This window comes from Uranotaenia lowii, chromosome 2, assembly GCF_029784155.1.
Source record: "Uranotaenia lowii strain MFRU-FL chromosome 2, ASM2978415v1, whole genome shotgun sequence".
In the NCBI taxonomy this organism is placed as follows: Eukaryota; Metazoa; Arthropoda; class Insecta; order Diptera; family Culicidae; genus Uranotaenia; species Uranotaenia lowii.
In genome coordinates, this window is record NC_073692.1 from 102219101 (window position 1) to 102245138 (window position 26038).

Below are 26038 nucleotides of genomic sequence, written 5' to 3' on the forward strand. Positions count from 1 at the left end.
AAACAGGATAGCTAGTAAGTATTCAATCAGTTGCGTCGGTCCAAATTATCTCCATTCGGGATTCCAATGAAATCGTTGGGCAGCTTTCCTCCATCGTCTGTTCGGGTGAAATAATTGCATCCCCGATGTCAGCTGCCTCCACCCACTCTCTATCGTCCTCCGGAGTGATGGCCAGCACTTCGTGTCTTCTTTTGCCTACAATTCGCTTTGGACGAATCTTTCTATCCGAGGCCGAGGCCTTGTGGATTTTGCTATGCTCCTTTTGGAGAACATTTAAAGCAAAATATAAATTACATCTCTTGCATGTACGCTCCTTGATACGCTTGAAAACAGTCGAGCAGTAGGAGTCAAAAGCTACATGTTCAGACTGGATTGAATTAGGCATAATTTTGCTCAATTTTGTTTTTTTCGATATTTAATTAAAGCTACGTAGCTTTACTTGGACCCCTACCCCCCTCTCGTCACACATCGTCACACAAAGTCAAACTCCCCCCCTCACCCTCAAATGCTACGTCATTTATGGATGTTTCCTAGAGGATTTAGAATTTTTTCTTTAAAACATTTATGGCTGCTACAAAAATTGCATTGTTCCTTCTAAAATTTCTTTCGAAATTTGCAATTTCAATTTTAAATCAAAATTATCTTGAAATTTGAATTCGTGGGTTCTTAAGTTTGTTTTTTTTAATAGTATAGCTAGTTTAATTCAAGTTTTAATCAATATAAACTGCAAAATTATAAATTACAATTTTACTACGCCATGAATATCAAAATAATTTTTTCTAGTTATTATTTATTTACGATAATAAATTGCGATATCGTAATCTTGAATTCTTTATACCTACATTTTTTTTAAAAATATATTCATTTTAAAATTGAAATTCGCTAATTTGAAATAAAAAAATACAATCTGATTCTGAATTGAATAAATGTTTTAAATTTTTCTTAATCTCAAACTTTGATATGCTGTTAAATAATCCCTAAAACTGTTAAATCAAGACGATGCAACTCGTTGTCCATATTTTTTTTAAATAAAATTTTTAAAGTTGATTTTTCTAGCACGAGTTGTAAATTTATCCAATGGGGCTTGCCGAGCTGGATAATTACATCGAGTGCTGAAAATGTCGAATATTTTTACGAGTATCATACACAATTTATGCAAATTAGGGAAATTTCTTTGAAAATCAATTGATTGACTTACAAGAATTGCATCTTTATAAAAAACCACATGTTACCGACCATGCAAAACTACAAATTTCTGATCAAGTAGATCGTGGACTGCAGGCGAAAAACAGTAGGTATAGATAATCGCTACAGTTTTCAGTGTCTGAAAGTTATTGTGCTATAATTCAATTGATTTAAAAACAATTATAACAACGATTAAAAAATTTAATTTGTTTTTGTTTTTCAATTATTGGCCTTTTCAATACAAAATTATCTTTACTGAATACCAAAGAAAATCTTTTTTAAAACTTAGCTGAAAACAGAAGACAAGTTTTTTGGAAAACGGTAGGGTCAACTGAGGTTATTATGAACAAAGATGATTCTTTTTTGGTCTTATCTGTTCATAATTACTCAGATGAATTTGGTTAATAATGAACGCTGTTAAGATTCTTGTTACGTAACAATTTTTAGTGTTGGAAATATTTCTAGATAAATCTAAACACTGCGCCTAGATAGGATTGATGGTTTTTCAAAATTTACCCTTAATTAGTCATGAGCAATTTTTAGATTCACAAGGGAACATGTTCTACAAACTCATATTTACAGATTTTTAGAAACTGATCAAGTTATGTATAACGGCTTATTTTCAAGATCTTGAAAATTATTGGTACATATTTAAACATTAACGATAAGTTTAGATAATCAAACAATGAATAAATAAATGTTCTTAATTACCCCGTATTTTAAAGAAACTGGGGAAATTATAAACAATCCTTTGTGAATCAGTGAGACAAATTTATAGAAAAAAAATTATATTACACTTAAAGATGAATTTATTACTGAATGTAAAACCTCTGGAAACAACATTTTAACTGAATTTACTGTGACGAGAGAGTTACATGATTGAACGCCCTCAGAACAGTTTCGAATATTCTCAGAGATGTGGATTTTGTGAGCTTTAAATAACACACTTAGTAACTGTAACTTATGAAAAAAATGATAGAATGTCATATGACGAATGATTGATTGAAAAGTCCTGAGTCCTGTCCTGACACAACATTTTTATTTTTTTTGTAAACATGGTTTAAAAACCCCTTATGATTTTGTGTAGGATGTTTTTTTTATCATTTAGAGAAAATGTTAGGAAAACCTTAAAATAGAATCGAGTTCGTCTAAGTGTTCAATGAGTTGAGTGTTATGAAACAACCAAATCAATGAAATATGTGGAAAATTTTGCTATATTTCGACGAAAATGGCCAACACAAGCATGGAAAACCTTGAATTTTTGATCGGGAAAACCGGGAAAAAACCGGGAATTTTGAAATGAAAATATTGTGGCCACCCTGATTGAAGGCTTATTCATTCCCCCGGGAATAATTTTTTTTTCCTGGCTCCTAATGGATATTCCGAAAGTTGAGATTAACGAGGATGCCGAATGCTTGTCCACGTATGTAGAAGGGGTAGGGGTTTGGATAATGTCCACGTGGACATACATCAAAATATTTCTCAAATTTAATTCAATGTAGATATTTTGATTGCAAATTTGGCAAGTTGACATTTCAATCAAATAACCCAAACAATGTCCGTTCATGTCTACTCAAAATAATTTTTGTTCATTTCTTTTAAGCAAACTGAAGTCAATTTTTTTTTCATAAAATCGTCTTATTTTTCTTAAATTTCGACGCTAAACGTTTTAAAAAGTTATGAATTAGAATTTATTCTACTTGTTTGATCTTTTAATTTCTCTGAACCAAGAGAAGAAGCAGGCTGGTGCTAAATACCAACTCGTAGTCCGTCTATAAAAAGTGTTTGATGAATTTCGATAATATTTTCATTCAGTAAAGAAATCGCTCATTTGTTATTGAAAGTAACCATTTTAATTTAAAAAAACTTTAAAAAATTGTATTCAAACTATAAAATTAGACGGGGACAGTGGAAAACATGCATTACGTTTCGAGTCGCTAGATACAAAGTCGAATCGATGTGAATTTAGTTTGAAAAACATTGGTCTTTGAAGAATGTTAAAAATCATGAATCATGAATGTTACACTTATACAGCCTTTATAAAGCTAAGTTAAACACAAAAAAAAAAGTTAAACAACTCAGCTTTATCACATGATGGAAGAACCTCCGGAGGCTAAAATATTTCCCTTAAATGCAAGTTATAGAACAAATCCTATTGAAAAAAAAACGGATTAAAATAAAAAAAATCCGATTTCTGATTCGTGATGAACATACGGCAAGTAAAAATGGCATATTTTGGTGTGATTTTGTTGTTCAATAATGTGTGCTTATTTCATAAAAGTTTGAATCAAGAAATTTTGCTTCTAAATAAAAAAAATTCACAAGATTCAAAACTCGAACTAAAAATTCTCATTTCTAAATTTAAACGTCAGATTTTATTCTAAAAGTTTTGTCTAGAATATCCGGGCTGACTCCAGAATCAAAACAAATTTTTTTTTTTAATTTTTTTTTATTGAACTAAAAAACTAAAAATACATTTTGACACTCTTATTTCCTAGCACATTCAAATATTTCCCGAAAGTTTCTTGTGTTCGTTTTCTGTACTTCCATTTCCATTCTAACAATCCTTTCTTCAGTTCGTACAAATTTGCATGAGGGAATTTCGAAAGTAGGAAGCTCATAGGATGTATTAGGGTAAGTGAGCCCTATTTTGGCATGGTCCTTTTCTTGGCATGCCAATATGTCTTTTCATGTTTTTCAGGTCCAAATTGAGCTTAAAAATTTTGAATATATTTTCATTGCGAAGAGAATAATTTGTTTCAAATCTGTGCATACCGAATTTTTTGATTGTTTATACTTTAATAAAGAATTTATTTTTTTCGATCTGCATCCGAGGAAATTATGTTGGAAATCACCGTATGAAAATCAGATGAACTCACCTTTCTAGTGCAACTGTTAAATTCACATGCGATTTTAAACGCGGAATGAATTTGAAAAATTTGCAATAAATACTCATGCTTACAGTTAAACTCGGCGAAAAATAAAAAAATATTAGAAAGACTAAAGAGTGAATATTTATTTAGGTTTTTAATAAAAAATTAAAACTAATTTTGTTCCTTTTCTTGGCATGCAACTCCAATCGAAATACACCACCAGTGTTGGAAGCTGGAAAAAATACATGTTCATTAAAGAGGAATTTTTGGGCTGATGTTTTCCCTACAACTTCATTTCAAACTACGCACAAATGTTTTCATACTAATTGGGTTGTATGATAAGACCGTTTATATCAACTTAAGCTTCGAAATAAGTTGGAGAACATAAGTGATTCGACTAACTAAAAGTCATATCCGAGCATTGAAAATGCAAAAATCGCTATTTGGGAACCATGAATCGAAGGTGCATTGGTATGCGTGCGAACAGTATTTGCATTGCAGTCTGCCGAGCAAAAACCACGTGGTCTCCTACAGAACACAGTGGTTCGAAATATTAAAAAAAAAACTAAATTAAATTAAGCATCTCACAAGACTTAATGATTTTTTTATATAAAATTTTTTAGATCGATGGCAATTTATGACTTTAGTATATAAAATACATACATAATTGAGTTTTGGAATGGTTTTCTATTGCTTGGGAACCATATACCTACTCAGATTAATTTTTTGGTTTTTTGTTCTAATTTTTTTCATGGAAACAGAAGTTGGAAGTTCAGGAAAATATCGTTTGCTTTCCAATTATTGCTTAAAATATTTGAAGTGAGTCGAATTAAAAAGAATGTTTTAGCAAGGTTTACATTCTAACATCTATTTTGGCGTGTCAAACCACTGCGCAACGCCCCGGGCATTCGAGATGGCTCTTGCTAGAAGCTCATAACCTCAGCTGACAAATTCAAAAGGGCAAAATTTTAAAATACCATTCAAGGAATTTTTCAATTTCTCACTTTATGAAGCCAAACTCCACAATATGAAGAAAGTTGTTTGGTAGTGAAAATAACCCTATGTGTCGCAATCGCATTGTGGAATTTCTGGACTTCCGACTTTTTGAAATGAAAGCTTATTTTGTGCTTCGCTTCCAACCAAATATCATCAATGTTTTCAAAAGCCTTTTGTTGTATGAGTGGCGCCCGGTGTTCCATCGTCGCGTAGAACTTTACGCTCAGCTGACGTCATTCTGTCAGTGGCCTTATATTCAGAATAGCCAACGATTCTGTTAACTGTCAATTGAGCATTGTTGGTAAAGATCTATTGCACTTTGCTGGTGGCCAAGAATCGGATCATCGAAACGGCAAACAATTGGTACGGCGGCCAAGTAATTGGAGCACCGCAGTGAGTACTTTGCATGCATTTTACTCACATTAATGAAAGTTCCATAGAGAAAACATATTTTTGTTGAACTCTAAGCAAGTTAGCAAGTAAATTTTTTAATGGATGTTATATGGTGCCCTCAACAGGAAGGTAGAATGTCGAAAAAAATTGTAAACCATGCCTTAGGTGCCAAGGTCGGGTACATTTACCCTACCTGTTTTTAAACATTTCTCCCTGGTTCCAATATTCAAACTCAGTAGGTCTTCAGGTTTCTTGCAATTTATTTTCAATTTTGTTATCAAGGCATCAATCAGCCAATCCCACACTATTTTGGATGAAGGACAAAATTTCATCCTATGCTCGTTATCGTCATTGCTGATTCCACAATCATTACCTAAGCTGTTTTGAAGCCCTCCGATGTTATACAGTTTTAACTTTCCTTTGTTGGGGATCAGATCGTTAAAAAGCATAAACATATTTGAACGATCATCACTTGGGAGCCATTTCCAATTTACATTCGATCAAATAAGTTTCCAGTCCATCAGTGGATGTTGTTCTTCAACCAAAGGCTTGACTCCACGTACATTGACGAAATGCCAATAAATTTTCTTTGCCGAATCTAAATGCTGCAACCGTTTTATTTGGTTTCCTTCTTCAATCCATTCTCTCATGTTTCTTCCAAGAAATTCAGAATGTCAAAAATTCATTTAATAAAGTTCTTCTTCTTTGATTACCTCCTCACTTTCTCTTAGTAAAAGATTTCGGATGAACAACGCTTTTGTTTTTATTCCAGGATCCACTAAATTTAAACCACCTTCATCACACGGTATTGACAGCTGATCTCTCCCTGTTTTGAAAATCATGCCACGCCAGATGAAGTACCCTATTACAGTTTTCAGTTCTACTATATTCCGATTTGTCGGTGGAATAATCTGAGCTATGTACCATAGTTTTGAAAGCACAAATGTGTTTAAAAATCAAGACCTTTCAAACAAATTCATTGATCTGCTTCCATTGACACTTATTCGGTATTTAACTCTCGATATCAACTTTGTCATAATTAGAATTTATCATTTCTGTCCATTTTTGATTGATAATCATACCGAGGATAGTTATCTGCACTTTCTCTTCCAGTTGCATTGGTCCTCCCGATGTATTGTTGAGTCTAATGAAACAAGACTTTTGCTGGTTCATTTCAATGCTTGCATAAGCGGAAAAATAATTCAGAATTTAAACTTAAAGATCAGATTAATATCTTAATTATTCTTATAGAAGCTCAAATTCTAGAGGAGTGGAATTTCTAGAGGATTCAGATTCAGAATTCATGCTTAAATTCAAAATTTCTTTTTTAGAAGTCAGACTAAATTTTACATATAAAAGCTTATTTCACATTAAGATATAAAATTTTAAACACAAAATCTAATCAGCATTCTAATTGCGGACTCGAAATAAGATAAAAAAAAACTCACAAACCATGAATTATTGTAAAAACCCGGTACCCAGAACCCAGGTTCAAAGTACGGATACTAAAATATGAATAAAACAGAATTCATAGGAACAAAAATCGAGATACAAAATCGGAGTCAGTTTTTGAATTTCTATGGGAAATGTTTGACGGTCGCCAAAGTATGAGATGGAAGATTGTGCATTCCAAATTGATTTCTAAGAAGTACAAAAATAAAATTTGTTTTTTCTGTCTTGAAATGTACCAGTGCGATAATAAGGCCAAATCTTAGGGTAAAAATATTTGAATCCAAAATAACAGAGTCCGTACAAAGAAACATTGAAGTTAGTGTATTATTTGTTAAACTGAAAAGTTGTTTTTCTGTTGCTGTATCAAATTGTATTTTTCCCTTGTGGTTCAGATATTGTTCTACAACTACATATGTACATAGGTGCATGTTATTACTGATTATTTTCCTGTCATATTTTCGTTTCATTCCGCTAATTTTCGTTCCATTCCGTGCTACCTTTCATCGGCAAACAATAACACCTCGGCCTATAATATCAATTTACCTAATCATGATTGATTTCTTTTGCGTTTTGCCAAACAAAACTGTCAGCACACATCGACAGCTTCACATATCAACAAAGAGAGTGACCAAACAAAACATCGTTAAATATTTATTGATATGATATGGGGTGTTATTTGGTTGATATTCGATTAGGCTTTTTGGTTCTAGTTGATTCACTTGCAACACAAATGGTGACTCGAAATTTTCCTGGAAAATTTGGAAATGGTGTAATCAATGTATGTAAGTCTAGTAGTTATAAGGCTTGAGCTAACCCTTCAATTTGAGGCAACAACTACACTTAATGGTGTTCGTATATATCTAAGAGACAACCGGATTAAGTCAGTAAAGAATGATAACACACTAGACTGAGTCGATTTGGGGTCATTTTTGAATTTCCCAAACCCTGGGGTCTTAAAAGACGACTTGGTCCAAAACTCATCCATGATTTTTTGCAGAATTTTTAAGTAACGTTTACATGAGTAAATTTGAACTTTTAGGTTTGTATGGGAAAATTGAATATTTTGTACTGAAAAATCGACATCGTTTTTGTTTCTTCTGTGGAGCCGAGCCAGCTGATGGCTTTTGTGCCAATTTATAAAATTCCTGAGGGAAATTTTCCGCTGAACAACTTTCTCGAAGATTGTAACTTCGTATCTTTTAAGGCAAAAAAGTTATTAGCAGTTTAATAGTGGTATGTCTTTTCGCATTGATAAACCATAAATTCAATTGACATCACTGCTGGAGCCTCGCGAAATATAGCATGAAAAGTAGTCATGCAGTACCTCGATAGGCACCCTGCAGTGATGTCATAAGCGGAAAAATAATTCAGAATTTAAACTTAAAGATCAGATTAATATCTTAATTATTCTTATAGAAGCTCAAATTCTAGAGGAGTGGAATTTCTAGAGGATTCAGATTCAGAATTCATGCTTAAATTCAAAATTTCTTTTTTAGAAGTCAGACTAAATTTTACATATAAAAGCTTATTTCACATTAAGATATAAAATTTTAAACACAAAATCTAATCAGCATTCTAATTGCGGACTCGAAATAAGATAAAAAAAAACTCACAAACCATGAATTATTGTAAAAACCCGGTACCCAGAACCCAGGTTCAAAGTACGGATACTAAAATATGAATAAAACAGAATTCATAGGAACAAAAATCGAGATACAAAATCGGAGTCAGTTTTTGAATTTCTATGGGAAATGTTTGACGGTCGCCAAAGTATGAGATGGAAGATTGTGCATTCCAAATTGATTTCTAAGAAGTACAAAAATAAAATTTGTTTTTTCTGTCTTGAAATGTACCAGTGCGATAATAAGGCCAAATCTTAGGGTAAAAATATTTGAATCCAAAATAACAGAGTCCGTACAAAGAAACATTGAAGTTAGTGTATTATTTGTTAAACTGAAAAGTTGTTTTTCTGTTGCTGTATCAAATTGTATTTTTCCCTTGTGGTTCAGATATTGTTCTACAACTACATATGTACATAGGTGCATGTTATTACTGATTATTTTCCTGTCATATTTTCGTTTCATTCCGCTAATTTTCGTTCCATTCCGTGCTACCTTTCATCGGCAAACAATAACACCTCGGCCTATAATATCAATTTACCTAATCATGATTGATTTCTTTTGCGTTTTGCCAAACAAAACTGTCAGCACACATCGACAGCTTCACATATCAACAAAGAGAGTGACCAAACAAAACATCGTTAAATATTTATTGATATGATATGGGGTGTTATTTGGTTGATATTCGATTAGGCTTTTTGGTTCTAGTTGATTCACTTGCAACACAAATGGTGACTCGAAATTTTCCTGGAAAATTTGGAAATGGTGTAATCAATGTATGTAAGTCTAGTAGTTATAAGGCTTGAGCTAACCCTTCAATTTGAGGCAACAACTACACTTAATGGTGTTCGTATATATCTAAGAGACAACCGGATTAAGTCAGTAAAGAATGATAACACACTAGACTGAGTCGATTTGGGGTCATTTTTGAATTTCCCAAACCCTGGGGTCTTAAAAGACGACTTGGTCCAAAACTCATCCATGATTTTTTGCAGAATTTTTAAGTAACGTTTACATGAGTAAATTTGAACTTTTAGGTTTGTATGGGAAAATTGAATATTTTGTACTGAAAAATCGACATCGTTTTTGTTTCTTCTGTGGAGCCGAGCCAGCTGATGGCTTTTGTGCCAATTTATAAAATTCCTGAGGGAAATTTTCCGCTGAACAACTTTCTCGAAGATTGTAACTTCGTATCTTTTAAGGCAAAAAAGTTATTAGCAGTTTAATAGTGGTATGTCTTTTCGCATTGATAAACCATAAATTCAATTGACATCACTGCTGGAGCCTCGCGAAATATAGCATGAAAAGTAGTCATGCAGTACCTCGATAGGCACCCTGCAGTGATGTCAATTGAATTTAAGGTTTATCAATGCGAAAAGACATACCACTATTAAACTGCTAAAAACTTTTTTGCCTTATAAGATACGAAGTTACGATCTTCGAGAAAGTTGTTCAGCGGAAAATTTCCCTCAGGAATTTTATAAATTGGCACAAAAGCCATCAGCTGGCTCGGCTCCACAGAAGAAACAAAAACGATGTCGATTTTTCAGTACAAAATATTCAATTTTCCCATACAAACCTAAAAGTTCAAATTTACTCATGTAAACGTTACTTAAAAATTCTGCAAAAAATCATGGATGAGTTTTGGACCAAGACGAAGCTTTTAAGACCCCAGGGTTTGAGAAATTCAAAAATGACCCCAAATCGACGCAGTCTAATAACACACACAGTTTACACTAGCAGTTTTCTTCATAAAACAATAAATTTAAGAAACCCGCAATCGCCGCCGCTATCTAGTTGTCAACATCCCCGGAACAAACTGACGGGCAGCGCCGGACGTGATTCTCTAGAAGGTTTGCGGAACATGACTTTCGGTAGTTGTGAATGACTTACTGGTGACTGTGGATTAACAAACAGTAAAAAGTTGGCTGAGTCATATTCTTCGAAAATATAAAATAAGCAAAAATATTGCTTTTCAAATAAATTTCTAAAAATTCAGGCAGTTTACCAAAATTCTAAAAATTTCGGATAAATTTTCCTACTCAACTATGGAAAACTGAAACATCACAACACAGAAAACCACAGCCGCTGCTGCTAAGAGTTGGTCACTTTTCTAATAACGCAAGCTGGCAAACGCCATGTTATCACGATCCGGCCGACCTCCGTTCGGTCACATCCGTTCAAACAGATGACTTTGACATGCCATGTAGTCTAGAGTTAGTCAGTCCTGGCAGCAGTACAACGAGCAAAGAATATGAAAAACAAACCATCCCCCATGGGATGAGGCAGGTTCAGTTCGAGTGACATGAGTGAAGCTAACTAACTAGTAATGTGCAATAAACACCATATTCTTCGAAATGGCTAATATCGTAGTGTGTGGTGCTGGTAAGACGAGACGATATGAGATGTCCTTTAAAGTATGTTGGGAGCGTAAATCTTACTTATTATGTTTCCACTTTTAATCGATGTTGTTTATTGGCAACACCTGCTGCAGTTCTGATAGCAAGCTTGGTTTACCTTCATCTGTTCGAACAGTTTCATAGGTCCTGTCTTTTGAGCTGATAGATTATTAAATAGGAAAAGCCAACATAGACAAACGGTTTTAAATTTTTCAACACAAGTTCCATTATGTTCGATAAACTTTACACGACAAGCGTTTTTAAATATAACAAAATCGCAAAGGACTTCGTTTAAACAATTTTTGACGGTCGCCATGTGAAAAGGAAGTCATTATATCTATGTTTATACCTTTCATTACGCTCGATATACTTCACCAAACAAGCGTTATTTGAAAAAAACGGAATCACAAGAGATTTCGTTGAACAAATTTTTGACGGTCGCCATGTGAAAAGAAAGTTACATATACCTTTCACTCTTAACTTGTCTCTTCACTCAACTTCACTCAACAAGTGTTTGAAAATAAACAAAATTGCGATAGACTCTGTTGAACATATTTCTGACGGTCGCCATCAATCAATTCAAATACAAATATCAATAATTCTTTTTTAAATAATTTGGAAATTCTCTTGTGAAGATGCTTCTAAATTAACCATGACCCCAAAATTTTGATTAATAGTCTGAACTACCACTCAACTCAAAAAAAAAAAAAAATTGTGATCACTTCATACCGTTTCGAATATTCCACCTCGATAATCTTAAGCTTCGCAAACATGTTGCGTATAAAATTGACGAAAACTCAGAAGCCGAAAGCATATCACATCGTCCGGTTCGACCACGTAGCGTCAATTTCTTATAAACTTTTTCGCAAATTGCCATTTTTTTTTCAGGGGGCTCCTAACTTTGAACCGCGACAGCAACTGTTATCCGGATGGGCAGCCAGTGGGCGGATGTCCTAATGTCGAACTCTGGACGAAAGTGGTTCCTGCATGGTCTAGCACACATGTGCTGTGCGTGTCTCCGGGGACTTCTAGGTTTCATTTCGGCCACACCAAAGGAAAGAAGAAATTGATGAATGGCGCGTGACATTCGAATTTATTGATGCGTAGAGACCTCGGAGCTTCGAAAAAATGGATCCATGTTTCGTTTGGTTAAATTGAAACTAGATGGTATCATTTGTTTTTATTAATCTTTTTCGATTCTTAGTTGAATCTAGCTAAGCTACCCAAACTTATTACCAACCGAAGTGGTCAACGGATTGGAAGCCAATGACCACGCCTTGGTGGAGTTTCTCATTGGCTGAGGTCCAATTTTTTGGTTGCTATTTTCGTTGAAACCAGTTGATCGAGTTTCGTTTTGTTTTGATTCGGTCCAATTTTTGCTTGCGCTGCAACAGGGAGGGGTGCATTTTTCAGTTTCGGTTGCATGCGTTACCGCACAAGTGGCGTTTGTCGAGCTCTGAATTGTTTTCTTCAATTGGTGTTTTTGTGTTGTCATCCTAAAATTAACGTGAAAAATCATATGAGACAGTTTTGCTTGGTCTTAAGTAAAACATTTTTTTCGATTTACTTCAAAATTTATCGGAATGTTTCTTGTTGGAAACTTTCATCGGAACATTCCAACGAGCCCGATAGCCGTGATCGTCTAGTGGTTAGGACCCTACGTTGTGGCCGTAGTAACCCAGGTTCGAATCCTGGTCACGGCATTTTTGTAGCCTCAAAGATGATTTTTTAAATTTTAAATAACTATACATTCCATTTTTCGGATACATTGAAGGTTGGAAATTTTCTGTAATTTTTGCTAGTAGGATAAAATTTATGCTTATTTTAAATTATTTTGAAGGGGAAAATTGAAAAGAAAATTAATAAAACTTTAAATCATTTAACATGCACTTCTGAAGGTTAGGTTCAGTATCAATATGAGATGCAAACATATTGAAAATTATTCTCATCGACAGAAATTGAAAATTCCGAGAATTTGATCATGATTTTTTCTCCGATTCATTTCTCAGCTGTATCTGTCCTGAACTCCCAGCATTGGCATCGAATAATTTAATTGGGCAATTAAACCACCACAAAAAGGGTAAAGCGGGCTGAGTTTCTTAATTAGACAATTAATTATTTTGCTGCTTTTTTTGAGTATCAACTGTCGGCAACAAAGGTTATTATTAAATCAATTAATTATCGAATGTCATTAAAACTGACAGATTTTGTGATTGTTTCATCAAATTATTACATAATTAAACAGGTGTTTTCGAGTTGTCATCCAAAAATTAACGTGAAAAATCATATGAGACACTCAAGCGTAGTCTTAAGTAAAACACTTTTTTTCGATATACTTTAAAATTGATCGGAATGCTTCTTGTTGGAAACTTTCATCGGAACATTCCAACAAGCCCGATAGCCGTGATCGTCTAGTGGTTAGGACCCTACGTTGTGGCCGTAGTAACCCAGGTTCGAATCCTGGTCACGGCATTTTTGTAGCCTCAAAGATGATTTTTTGAATTTTAAATATTTATGCACTCCAAAACTCGGAAACATTGAAGGCTGGAAATTTCTGTAATTTTCACTAGAAGAATACAATTTATGATTATTTTTAATTATTTTGAAGGGGAAAATTGAAAAGAAAATTATTACAACTTTAACATGCACTTCTGAAGGTGTTAGGTTCAGTTTCAATATGAGATGCAAACATATTGAAAATGATTTTCATCGACAGAAATTGAAAATTCCGAGAATTTCATCGCGACCTTTCCTCCGACTTATTTCTCAGAGACACAGTGAACTCCCAGCATTTACACCCAAGAATTTAATTTGGGAATTCCACCACCACAAAAAGGGGCAAGCGGACTGAGTTAATTAATTAGCCAATTAATTATTTGGCTGCTTTTTTGAGTGTCAACTGTCAACAAAGTTTATTATTAAATTAATTAAAATCGAATGTCATTAAAATTTACAGATTTTTTGATTGTTTAATCGATTTATTACATCATTTAGTAACATTAAACCATATCAATAATATCTATGCTTCAAAGAGGAGAAAAACGTAATTTCCGTCAAGAAATTTTGTTTCCAGCAAAATATTCCTTGTAATGTCATTTTGAAAATATCTCACCCAAACCGAAAGAAATCGAGAACTAGAAGTATGCGAAAAGGTGCATTCGTTTTGTTTTGACCTTTACTATACGAGGTAACTGCTGAAATAAAAAAAAACTCAAAATTTATAGATATTGTTATAATAGATTTTACCTACAGCAATTTGGATGATTGGGGAAAATTTTCAACTTGAGTTCCACTTAAATTATGCTTTCTTGATTATTTTGTCAAAATACCAATTTACAGCAATGTTGTACGGCAATATGTCAGATGTTTATGGTAAGATCAAAGTTTTTTTTAACCGTAGTAAGACTACATATTTAGGGGACCTAATATTTTTATCTGGTTATTACGAAATATGTGCATTTGAGGCTTGACATTTTTAAACCAATCTTGCCATAAAAAGGATACAACAACGAGTAAAATATACAAACTATATTGCTAGAGTAAAAATAATATCAAAAAATGATTCCGGTATGTTTCCGCCCGGGCTCGAACCGGGGACCTTCTGCGTGTTAAGCAGACGTGATAACCGCTACACTACGGAAACTGTTGACTATTTCAATTGATATAGTCTCAAATTAAACTTTTACATTAAATCTTGACAAGTTTATACATATACTAGCTGACCCGGCAAACTTCGTTAAGCCTTTGAATTTCGGAAAAATAATGAACATGTAAATAAGCAGAAAATAGGTAAATAATTATTTACGCTCATGAAACTGGATTGATACTTTCAAACGGAGTGAATCGACACAGTTTTTTGACTATTTTCGTAATACTTCTGTCATTACGGTAGTGGGAGGTAGTGGAGGTAGTGACTACCTCCAGGGGCAAAAATTTACGAAGAAGATTGACTTCCAACAAAACTGGAAAGCGAATAACTTCTGAGATAAAGTTTAAAATCTATTTTCTTCCTTTTTACTTTTTTTTTCATTTACAGAGGATCCTTGACACCGATATGTTCAATTTCTATTAACCCCAAGATAAGTGCCAAAAAATGTTTTGTTGAAATGTGTCGTCATTTTAAGCAGTTTTGATCAACTGTCTTTCCTTTTTCGCCAAAACCATGTTTGAAATTTTCTTTATCGTATAGGTAGGGGAGAGTGGGGTATCGTGGGCCATGGGGAAACGTGGGCCACTTTTAATATCTCAGATGTGTGTTGAGATAAAAATCTCGAACCAAATGTCATCGTCGTAGCTTTGCGTGAGCATATATTTCTATATGTTGTTGACTTAAATACGCATCATATGCTTCTTTTATTTATCAAGCTAAAAAAAGTTAGAAAAATTTACTTTCATAATTCAAAATACACCCGCTAATTGCATCGATGGGGAACCCAAAGTTCATGACGAAAATATGCTCATACGCTTATGATCTTAGTTTTGTCATGATCTCAATAAGAACATCAATAAGTCACACAAACGCAGCCAATTAGCAAATCATAGTTTGTGGGGAATCGTGGGCCACACATCTTAAACGACCTATATTTTTATGTTTTTATACACATTCAGAACTTTAAATACGTTTTTCCTATCTGTAAAGTTTTCTTATGCCAAATGAAGAGTTATGAAAAATATTTTGTCCATCCTATATAAGGAATTTTGCCAATACGTTCGCGAGCCAGGTTTTAGAATCTAGTCGATCATACACAGATCTCTTTTTATTTCATCATCTCAAATTGCTTTAAACTAACGAAATGAATTATGAAATCACAGTTTTGGGTCAGCTCATAAACTTTGCATGTTATTTGGTCAATTTGGATTTAGTGGCCCACCATTCCCCACCATTTTTTAAAATCCAAAAAATATTGCTTTTTTTAAAACAGTCAGAATTTGGGGAAAATAACTTGTTAAAAGTTAAAAAAAATACCCTATGATACCTTAAAAATGTAGAAAACCGTACCATTTTTTAATTTTATTTTATCTTTTATAATGAAGAAGTTATGGAACAACGAAAAAAGTGGCCCATGATTCCCCACTCTCCCATACCAAATTTGTAGAAATGGCACAACATTATTCATGGTATGAAATGTCGCGATTTTTTTATGCTGCAAATATATAAATATCAACAAATTTTCATATACCATTCTGTTTTTCGTTATCTCTCATGCATTTGATATGTTCTCTGTATTAGATAATCTCCTCTTTATTTTTAAAATCATCTTTTTTATATCGACTTTAACTTTATCATATTTATCGAGAAATGGATGCTTAAGCTCTGAACAAAGAAAATTAGAACATTCAATATATGTGTATGTACATGGAATTTTTATTCACAGAAATTTCAAATCTAACGGTTATGAAATCTTTTTTTACTTTGAGATCTTGAATTCAAATGAAATTCAAAAAAGTCTTTGCAAATCTAATTCAGTTTTCAATATCTCTGTTTTGGATCTTGAATCATATTTTCGTCGAGACTAAAATTTTTATTTTCCAAGCTTCTTGTATTTGAAGATGTTATTGAACCAATTATCTGTTCTTGATTTCTGATACTGAGTGTTGGATCAAATTATGAATTTTATTTTTACAAAGTCAACACTACTTATATCCTTCATTTTGTTTAGTTTTTTAGCACCTTAGTATGAAAGGAAGAAGTGGATAGTATCTAACATTTCCTTGGTTTTCTGATGAAATTACAAAGAGAATTACAAAGTTAATATCATTCTATTCTCGAACTTACTCATTACATTCTTGACGATTACAAAAACCAAGTAAATCAATTTATGGTCGTCTTATTCTATTAATTTAAAATTAGACGTTCTTTTGGTGTTATACCAATAAATAAAAGAGATCAGAATTTTTCTCGCGCGTATCCTGGTCAGGCAAATTTATTCTATCTAAAAACCTAACAATATCCGGGTATTTGATTTCAAAATTGTCAATCCAAAATCCGGGCAATACCAAGCAAATTTGGGCTAAATTCAGAAACTACTCCAAATTCGGGTTTTTTTTTTATCAAAATCCGGACAACCGGGCTGGACGATTTGACCGGGCCCTTTAAATTTTGTTTTATCAATTACCTGGTCAAGTCCGGGTAAAACCGGGCAATCCGGCTAGCTTTGGGTAAATTAGCTTAAAAAATGTTAAAGTTGCCTTGATGCTGAGCAAAAATGACAATTTTCGAAAATAGGTAGGTATACTCCATGCCGGCTTATTGCGTTCTTTTTTTTTCACACCATGCGGAAGGTGAACAATTACATCCAAGTATCCATTTTACTGGTGCCACGTGAAAAGTACACTTGCAACGAAAATGGGCGCCAAACTTCCTATAAAGAGATGGATGCACATCAGTAAGCCTTGATTGCTTTTAGCGCCTTCCTACTCTGGGTGATTCGAATGAAAAAAAATGGAAATTGGGTGCCATGACTTTTATTTGATACGAATAAAAACTAAAAATTATTTTTCAAATTCCACAAAAACATTTTCGAAATTATCGCTCCGTTGTGTTATTCTTCGCGTGAAGACGAACACAACAAAAAAAAATCGCATGCAAATCGGATGCTCCAGTGAAGAGTTTTGCGTGTTCGCACATTTCTGTATGGTCTGTCTCTCTCCCTGTTTTATATTTATAGATACCTATGTTTCAAACATAATAATTTACTTCTCCAATCTCTTACTTTCATCTTTGGCTGTAGGACGTATCCGGCACCATGATTGCCTACGCGAAGCTTTGAGATTGGACATAAGACAGGAATTAATTTCCTTCAGAGCCGAGCCTGTAGTGTTAACGCTTAGATTTTTTTTGTTATTCAAAATCGAACGTTGATTTCAATACGTTTCTCTTGAGTTATTAGCTTAAATATTCTATAAAAAAAATCAATGTTTCCGCCCGGGCTCGAACCGGGGACCTTCTGCGTGTTAAGCAGACGTGATAACCGCTACACTACGGAAACGCTCGATGGTTTGTTAAAACATATTTCAATCACGGTTTTTCTATAGGGGAAGCGCTCTGCATCATTCATCTAAATTCATTGTCACACTTCGTTGACCATTTGAAAATGGGATGAAGTTCGAAGCTGTTGGCTTCGACAAATCCGGAAAAAATACCACTTGTTTTAATCAGAGCTTCAAAAAATAAAATAAGCTTAATTTTTGACATTTTTGCATCAAGTCTGAAAACGAAAAAGGCAACTTACCTCATAAAAGGATGTGACTTAAATAAATGGAACCACTTGAAAGATAAACAATTTAAAAATAGTCTTGTTTCCGCCCGGGCTTGAACCGGGGACCTTCTGCGTGTTAAGCAGACGTGATAACCGCTACACTACGGAAACTTTTGACTATTTCAGTTGATATAATATCAAATTTATACATATATAGCTATGTTTCAAACATAATAATTTACTTCCCCAATGGTCTCACTTTTATCTTTGGCTGCAGGGCATATCCAGCACCATGATTGCCTACGCGGTGCTTTGGTATTGGACAGGGATTAATTTCCTTTAGAGCCGAACCTGTATTGTGAACGCTTGGTTGTTTTTGTTATTAAAATTTGGATTTCATTAAGTTTTTTTTAGGCTGTTGGTTTGAATAAATATATAAAAAAGGAGCACTGTTTCCGCCCGGGCTCGAACCGGGGACCTTCTGCGTGTGAAGCAGACGTGATAACCGCTACACTACGGAAACTGTTGACTATTTGAGTTGATATAGTCTTAAATGAAACTGTAAGATTCAGTCTTAATATGCTTATACATATAAACCAATTTTTCAAAAATAATAATTCATTTCCCCAATGGTCTTCAAATAATTTTTAGCTTTAGGACGTATCCGGCATCATGATTGCCTACGCGAAGCTTTGAGATTATATAGGGATTCATTTCCTTTAGAGCTGAGCCTTAATGCTTAAATTGTTATTTGTTATTATTAACCGGACGCTGATTTCATTACGTTTCTCTTGAGATATTTGCTTGACGAATCCATAAAAAAGGAAGATTGTTTCCGCCCGGGCTCGAACCGGGGACCTTCTGCGTGTGAAGCAGACGTGATAACCGCTACACTACGGAAACGCTCGATGGTTCGTTAAAACATATTTCAATCACGGTTTTTCTATAGGGGAAGCGCTCTGCATCATTCATCTAAATTCATTGTCACACTTCGTTGACCATTTGAAAATGGGATGAAGTTCGAAGCTGTTGGCTTCGACAAATCCGGAAAAAATACCACTTGTTTTAATCAGAGCTTCAAAAAATAAAATAAGCTTAATTTTTGGCATTTTTGCATCGAGTCTGAAAACCAAAAAGGCAACTTACCTCATAAAAGGATGTGACCTCAATAAATGGAATCACTTGAAAGATAAACAATTTAAAAATAGTCTTGTTTCCGCCCGGGCTCGAACCGGGGACCTTCTGCGTGTTAAGCAGACGTGATAACCGCTACACTACGGAAACTGTTGACAAATTCAATTGTTATAGTCTTAAATCAAACGTTTACTAGAAATCTTAATAAGCTTATGTTTCAAGAATAATAATTCACTTCTCCAATGGTCTTACTTTTATCTTTGGTTTTAGGACGTATCCGGCACCATGATTGCCTACGCGGTGCTTTGATATTGGACAGGGATTCATTTCCTTTAGGCCCGAGCCTGTAGTGTTAACGCTTGGTATTTTTGTTATTAAAATTTTGATTTCATGATGTTTTTCTTGGGATGTTAGCTTAAAAAATCTATAAAAAAAGAAGCACTGTTTCCGCCCGGGCTCGAACCGGGGACCTTCTGCGTGTGAAGCAGACGTGATAACCGCTACACTACGGAAACGCTTGTTGGTTTGTCTAAACATATTTCAATCACCGATTTTCTATAGGGGAAGCGCTCTGCATCATACATCTAAATTCATTGTCACACTTCGTTGACCATTTGAAAATGGGATGAAGTTCGAAGCTGTTGGCTTCGACAAATCCGGAACAAAAATACCACTTGTTTTAATCAGAGCTTCAAAAAATAAAATAAGCTTAATTTTTGGCATTTTTGCATCGAGTCTGGAAACGAAAAAAGGCAACTTACCTCATAAAAGTGTGTGACTTAAATAAATGGGATCACTTGAAAGATAAATCATTTAAAAATAGTCTTGTTTCCGCCCGGGCTCGAACCGGGGACCTTCTGCGTGTTAAGCAGACGTGATAACCGCTACACTACGGAAACTGTTGATTATTTCTATTGATAAAGTCTCAAATGAAACTTGTAAATCAAATCGTAATAAGCTTATACATATAAACCTATGATTCAAAAAAAATAATTCACTTCCCCAATGGTCTTAGATTTATCTTTGGCTTTAGGACGTATCCGGCACCATGATTGCCTACGCGATGCTTTGATATTGGACCAGGATTCCTTCCATTTCGAGCCGAGCCTGTAGTGTTAACGCTTAATTTTTTTTTTGTTATTAAAAACCGAACGTTGATTTCATTACGTTTCTCTTGAGTAATTAGCTTAAAGAAACTATAAAAAAAGACATCATTGTTCCCGCCCGGGTTCGAACCGGGGACCTTCTGCGTGTGAAGCAGACGTGATAACCGCTACACTACGGAAACGCTCGATGGTTTGTTAAAACATATTTCAATCATCGTTTTTCTATAGGGGAAGCGCTCTGCATCATTCATCTAAATTCATTGTCACACTTCGTTGACCATTTGAAAATGGGATGAAGTTCGAAGCTGTTGGCTTCGTCAACTCTGGAATCACTACCACCTGTTTTAATCAGAGCTTAAAAAAATAAAATAAACTTTATTTTTGGCATTTTTGCATCGAGTCTGAAAACGAACATGGCAACTTGCCTCATAAAAGGATGTGACTTAAATAAATGGAATCATTTGAAAGATAAACAGTTTAAAATAATTTTGTTTCCGCCCGGGTTTGAACCGGGGACCTTCGGCGTGTTAAGCAGACGTGATAACCGCTACACTACGGAAACTGTTGGATATTTCTATTGATATAGTCTCAAATGAAACTTTTAAATTAAATCTTAATAAGCTTATACATATAAACCAATTTTTTTTTCAAAAATAATGATTCACTTCCCCAATAGTCTTTTAAATTTATCTTTGGCTTTAGGACGTATCCGGCACCATGATGGCCTACGCGATGCTTTGATATTGGACCAGGATTCATGTACTTTAGAATCGAGCCTGTAGTGTTTCCGTTTAATTTTTTTTTTGGTTTTTAAAAATCAAACTTTGATTTCATTAAATTTCTCTTGAAGTATTAGTTTAAAAAATCTGTAAAAAAGGAACATTGTTTCCGCCCGGGCTCGAACCGGGGACCTTCTGCGTGTTCAGCAGATGTGATAACCGCTACACTACGGAAACGATCAATGGTTTGTTATAACATATTTCAATCATGGATTTTCTCTAAGGGAATCGCTCTGCATCATTCAACTAAGGCTGATGTCATGCTGAAACAACTATAGCAACGCGACCTACAACGCAACGTTCACACGACTAACCAGCTCTCATTTGATCTCCATGGAAATCGCGCAGACCTGTCATACTGGTCGCTTTGTATAGCGCGACCAATCTGATGCCAATGTGTTTTGTAGCGCGACTAGTAGGAAATCCAATAGGAATATTGTTTTTTCTCGATTTGAAGCAGTGATTCCAGGTTTTAAGCACAATAGTACGAAGATCTGTCCGAACTTGTGATAATAAACTAAAAAATATCTTAATCGGCGAGAAAATTTTCATGAATTCTTAGTTCCGGCAAAAAAACAAGGAATTTTGTCTGTTCAAATTTCGGCATTCTTGCAATCCGGGTCGTGATTTGATGAGTTTTTGATAGCTCCCGAAAGAAAGGAGACGATTCAAAGCATTATCAGATGTAGAGAAGTGATGATTTGTAGGGAATTTCAAAGTGACAGGTCGCGCCAGCATGACATACCAATGCGTTGCAACGCAATCTTATTGGAACGTTGCGTTGCGTTGCGTTGCGTTGCGTTGCTAGTTGTTTCAGCATGACATCAGCCTAAATCTATTTTCACGCTTCGTTGACCATTTGAAATTGGAGTAAACTTCGAAGCTGTTGACTTTGACAACTCCGGAGTAAATACCATTTGTTTAGATCGGAGCTTAAAAAATAAAATTAGCTCAATTTTTGGCATTTTTGCAAAAAAATTTTAAACCAATTTTTAATAAATAATAATTCACTTCCCCAATGGTTTTACTTTTATCTTTGGCTTTAGGACGTATCCGGCACCATGATTGCCTATGCGATGCTTTGATTTTAGACAGGGATTTCTGTCCTTTAGAGCCGAGCCTGTAGTGTTAACGCCTAGATTTTTATTTTGGTTATTAAAAACCGAACGTTGATTTCATTACGTTTCTATTGAGTTATTCCCTTAAAAAATCTATAAAAAAAAGCAATGTTTCCGCCCGGGCCCGGGCGAACCGGGGACCTTCTGCGTGTGAAGCAGACGTGATATGTTGAGTTCAGCCCGAATGTTCAGCCCAATTTATAATCTTTGGATTTAAATTTCTCTTATCAACACATATTAGTTCTCCCTAATATTCTAATCCCTTTTTAGAAGATCAAAACTAATCATATGTATCTCTTTCTCTTTTTCTTTTCAGGTGAGTATTTTCGGACAATTTTCCTAGAATTCATCAAAGGTGTCTGAGTGAGTAGTAGATGGCTGAAATATTCAGTCAGCATCCATCGAAAATGCTGATCATCCAATCTGATTTCATCAATTCTAAATTTATTGACGTTGATGGTGAAAAATAAACTTCGTCGGACGCGCTGCTAACATCACTAGTTGTCCACCCACAAAGCTACTTTTCATCGGACAAAACTTTGATTGGATATAATCTGTTTTCCGTCAAATGTTGTTAGACAATTTTTTTCTTGATCACCTTATTCGCAGTATTATACTGTCGTTTAAAATAATATAATCCACATAAATAAAAACCATATTCCAAATTAGATAAAACTTGTAACTATATCCATAAAATTCAATTTGTTTTGGATGTTTGGTGAACGGTCCATCCGACAACCAATCAAAATCAGACAAATATTGCTTTTTCGAGCCGATGAATTCCAACAAATTCCCAAACTTACCGCACCCGAATTTGTCCATCTTGATCTGCTGTTTGCTGCTATCCTGGCCATTTCGATTCATGTTTGATTTTCGACGTTTCCGAAACGGAGATAGATATTTTCTTTCAAAACTTTATCAATTTATCAAAACCTGGCAGCTGAACGATGTTTTTTTGGGGGGATTGGGGTTCTATCTCTGTTGCTGTTGCTTTAGGCTACACAACTGTCAAGCCTCTTTTAGAAGTAATCCGTTCGATGTTTGGCGGCTTCAAGGATTGGGAAAAGTCGAAACGTTTTTCTTTGATTTTAACTTGATTAACCCATTGAATAAAATGAAAAAATTCTTTCAAATTTCCTTCCACCCAAAAAGTTTGAACTATATTTTTAGACTTCAGATTGGTGATTCGAAAGTTAAAAGTTTAGAGTTTAGTATTGAGAGTTGAGAGTAAACAGTTGAGTGTTGAATGTTGAGAATTGAGAGCTGATAGTTGAGAGTAGAAAGTTAGTTGAGATTTGAGAGTTGAATGTTGAAAATTGAGAGCTGGAGATGAAAGTTAAGAGTTGAGTGTTAAAAATTAAGAGTTAGGAGTTGAGAGTTGAATGTTGAGAGTTGAGAGCTGGAGATGAAAGTTAAGTGAAGAGCTGCAAATGGTCAGTGTCAGACATCCAAAGATAACATTTTTTAAATTGTAGCGCAACAAATATAATGATAAACCCTTCCAACTCCAACACATCAACAAAATTAAATAAAAAGGTGCCAAAGTGTGTGATTCGAGACGAATGCAAAAATGCTGCCTGACTGACATTGTTGCTTGGTCATTCGATTCTTAGACGACTTTGATGTTTTTGTTGATATTGACTACTAGTCGCTGGTCAGGATCGAATGAAATTAACTGAAAACTACCAGCCTTGGTTTAGAGTTGATAGTTGAGGGTTAAATGTTGAGAGTATGGAGTTGAGTGTTGAGAGTTGAGAGTTGAGTGTTGAGAATTGAAAACTGAGAGTTAAGAGCTGAGAGATGAGAGTTAGAGTTGAGAGTAGAGAGTTAGTTGAGAGTTGAGTGCTGAAAATGAAGAACTGAAAGAAAAAGAGAGACCTACAAACTCTCTGAGAGTTGTGAGTTGAGGGATAAGAGTTTAAAATTTGAGTTCAGAGTTGAAAGTTGAGAAGTTGAGTTAATAGTTTAGAGATGAGTGTTGAGAGCTGAGATTTGATAATTAAGAGCTAAGAGTTAAGAGTTGAGAGTTTAAAATCTGAAATTTAGAGTTAATAGTTTAGAATCGAGAGTTAAGATTAAAATTTAAAATTGAGCATCCAGAGGGGAGAGTTGATAGTTAAGAGTTGAACGTGAAAAGTGAGAGTTAAGAGTTGAGAATCATTTTTGAGTTTGAGATGCTATTATTATTAAATGAGACATGAAAATAGTTCGAATAAAAAACGAAACGTCTGATTAAGAAGAGAAGGTCTTTTGTATCCTGGCATTGCTCGAAAAAGCCGAAAATTCTCAAGTTGTACAACTCGCGTGAGCTTTTTTTAACTGATTGAATATACCTTCTCTGGAAGATTCTTAATTAAAAAAAAAATTTGTTAAGATGAGTGATAAGTTGAACTCATGATTCCAAACAGGACAGCTCTGAATCTTATTTGAAATTTTTCATACTAATCAAAGTTGATCTGGCTATGCTTCACTTTAGCCGATCAGATATCGCTCCTTCCTTACCGATATTTATAGACTAAACATAAACTATTCACTGCTAACTTTTATTAGATCCGTTGGTTACCTTGCTCCTTATAAATTAGATTTTAACTTTTCCATACTGCTCTGTTCTGCGTCCAGTTCGAATTGCTTCAGTTGCCTCCAGCTACAAACTTGTAGCGAATTTGCATAATACACTTTTCTCCGTCCAAGAAATAATCTGTTCTGCTAGCTGGAGTGCTCTCTTTAAATTCTTCACTACCTACTTCTTCCAATTTCCGTCGTGACAAAAAAAAGATGGAAACACTTTTGTTGCTGTCCTCCCCACTCCCAATTGACCATCGAGAAGTACTTCGAGGCAAACCTAAAATCTCCCCAAGAAATGGCTCACTTTCTGGGTGGAATCTCAGCAGGTACCCCTAAGTACTGAACTGACTGGAGCAAATTTCATTATCATCGAGGATTTATCCTTTCATCCACTTGAGAGCTGAAAAAGCTCCTTCGCCCGGTGGAAAAGTTCCAAAACCCCGTCGAATGGCTGGCTAGTGAGTGAGTGAGGAAGACGGCTAGCCTTTGAATAAACGTTGAAGATTTAATCGGATGCCCCCTTACTTGATTTGATGGCTACAAGGCACTCTTTCATCATCATTGGTTCGGATATTGTGAGCTTGGAAGTATTTACTCAGGTGCAGGGGAATCGATGCTAGTTTATTAATCCGTGCTTTCTCCTCTCATAAATTCATAAAGGTTATTATCCTAGCAGATTGTTAGCAAGATTATTGTGAGCTAGTCAATGTTGTCATTTTTGACAATTACTTGCAATCTTGAGGATAAAGGAGCTCTTCGTGGAAGGAATGACAGGACGAATTCGCAACTTTTGGATACTCACATGATGAAAACGTTGTCTTTAATGTGGTTATTCAAATTCTCCTGGGTAAGGGGGATAAATTTCTCTGACAAGATGCCTCTCGGGTTTCCTGCAAATCTCTTCTCTTTCATCGGTTTTTTTTTTGTTTCTTTGCTACTTTGAGCTTCACTTAAAGCAACTTAACAAGCCTTCGTGCGACACCGTTTTTCAGAATGTTCAGATGAAGTAAGGGGTTTCACTGGTATGATAGATGATATGACTTCAAAAGGATGCGTTGAACTTTTTATAGCTGAGTCATTAGACTACATGTCGTTTGGATCGCAATTGAACAAGATATTGTATGGCTTTGGTTTTCTTCATATTCGATTTTATATTGTTAATTGAAGCCTGTTCTAGAATAAGGTTGCCGGATTGCCCGGTTTTATCCGGGTTTTCCCGG

The 26038-nt window shown here is 34.8% G+C and overlaps 1 protein-coding gene and 11 non-coding genes across 12 annotated transcripts in view; 3 read left to right on the forward strand and 9 right to left on the reverse strand.

The window, feature by feature from the left end:
- LOC129744990 (mitogen-activated protein kinase 1-like) overlaps positions 1-26038 on the forward strand; it is a 323706-nt gene that overhangs the window by 40508 nt on the left and 257160 nt on the right. The window lies entirely within an intron of this gene.
- On the forward strand, positions 12549-12620 carry Trnah-gug (transfer RNA histidin (anticodon GUG)). The gene has a single exon. It is a non-coding gene; the product is annotated as a tRNA-His (tRNA).
- Trnah-gug (transfer RNA histidin (anticodon GUG)) lies at positions 13318-13389 on the forward strand. Its single transcript has one exon. It is a non-coding gene; the product is annotated as a tRNA-His (tRNA).
- Positions 14488-14560, reverse strand: Trnav-aac (transfer RNA valine (anticodon AAC)). The gene has a single exon. It is a non-coding gene; the product is annotated as a tRNA-Val (tRNA).
- Trnav-aac (transfer RNA valine (anticodon AAC)) lies at positions 17834-17906 on the reverse strand. The gene has a single exon. It is a non-coding gene; the product is annotated as a tRNA-Val (tRNA).
- Positions 18215-18287, reverse strand: Trnav-aac (transfer RNA valine (anticodon AAC)). Its single transcript has one exon. It is a non-coding gene; the product is annotated as a tRNA-Val (tRNA).
- On the reverse strand, positions 18567-18639 carry Trnav-cac (transfer RNA valine (anticodon CAC)). The gene has a single exon. It is a non-coding gene; the product is annotated as a tRNA-Val (tRNA).
- On the reverse strand, positions 18947-19019 carry Trnav-cac (transfer RNA valine (anticodon CAC)). The gene has a single exon. It is a non-coding gene; the product is annotated as a tRNA-Val (tRNA).
- Trnav-aac (transfer RNA valine (anticodon AAC)) lies at positions 19328-19400 on the reverse strand. The gene has a single exon. It is a non-coding gene; the product is annotated as a tRNA-Val (tRNA).
- On the reverse strand, positions 19693-19765 carry Trnav-cac (transfer RNA valine (anticodon CAC)). The gene has a single exon. It is a non-coding gene; the product is annotated as a tRNA-Val (tRNA).
- Trnav-aac (transfer RNA valine (anticodon AAC)) lies at positions 20077-20149 on the reverse strand. Its single transcript has one exon. It is a non-coding gene; the product is annotated as a tRNA-Val (tRNA).
- On the reverse strand, positions 20466-20538 carry Trnav-cac (transfer RNA valine (anticodon CAC)). The gene has a single exon. It is a non-coding gene; the product is annotated as a tRNA-Val (tRNA).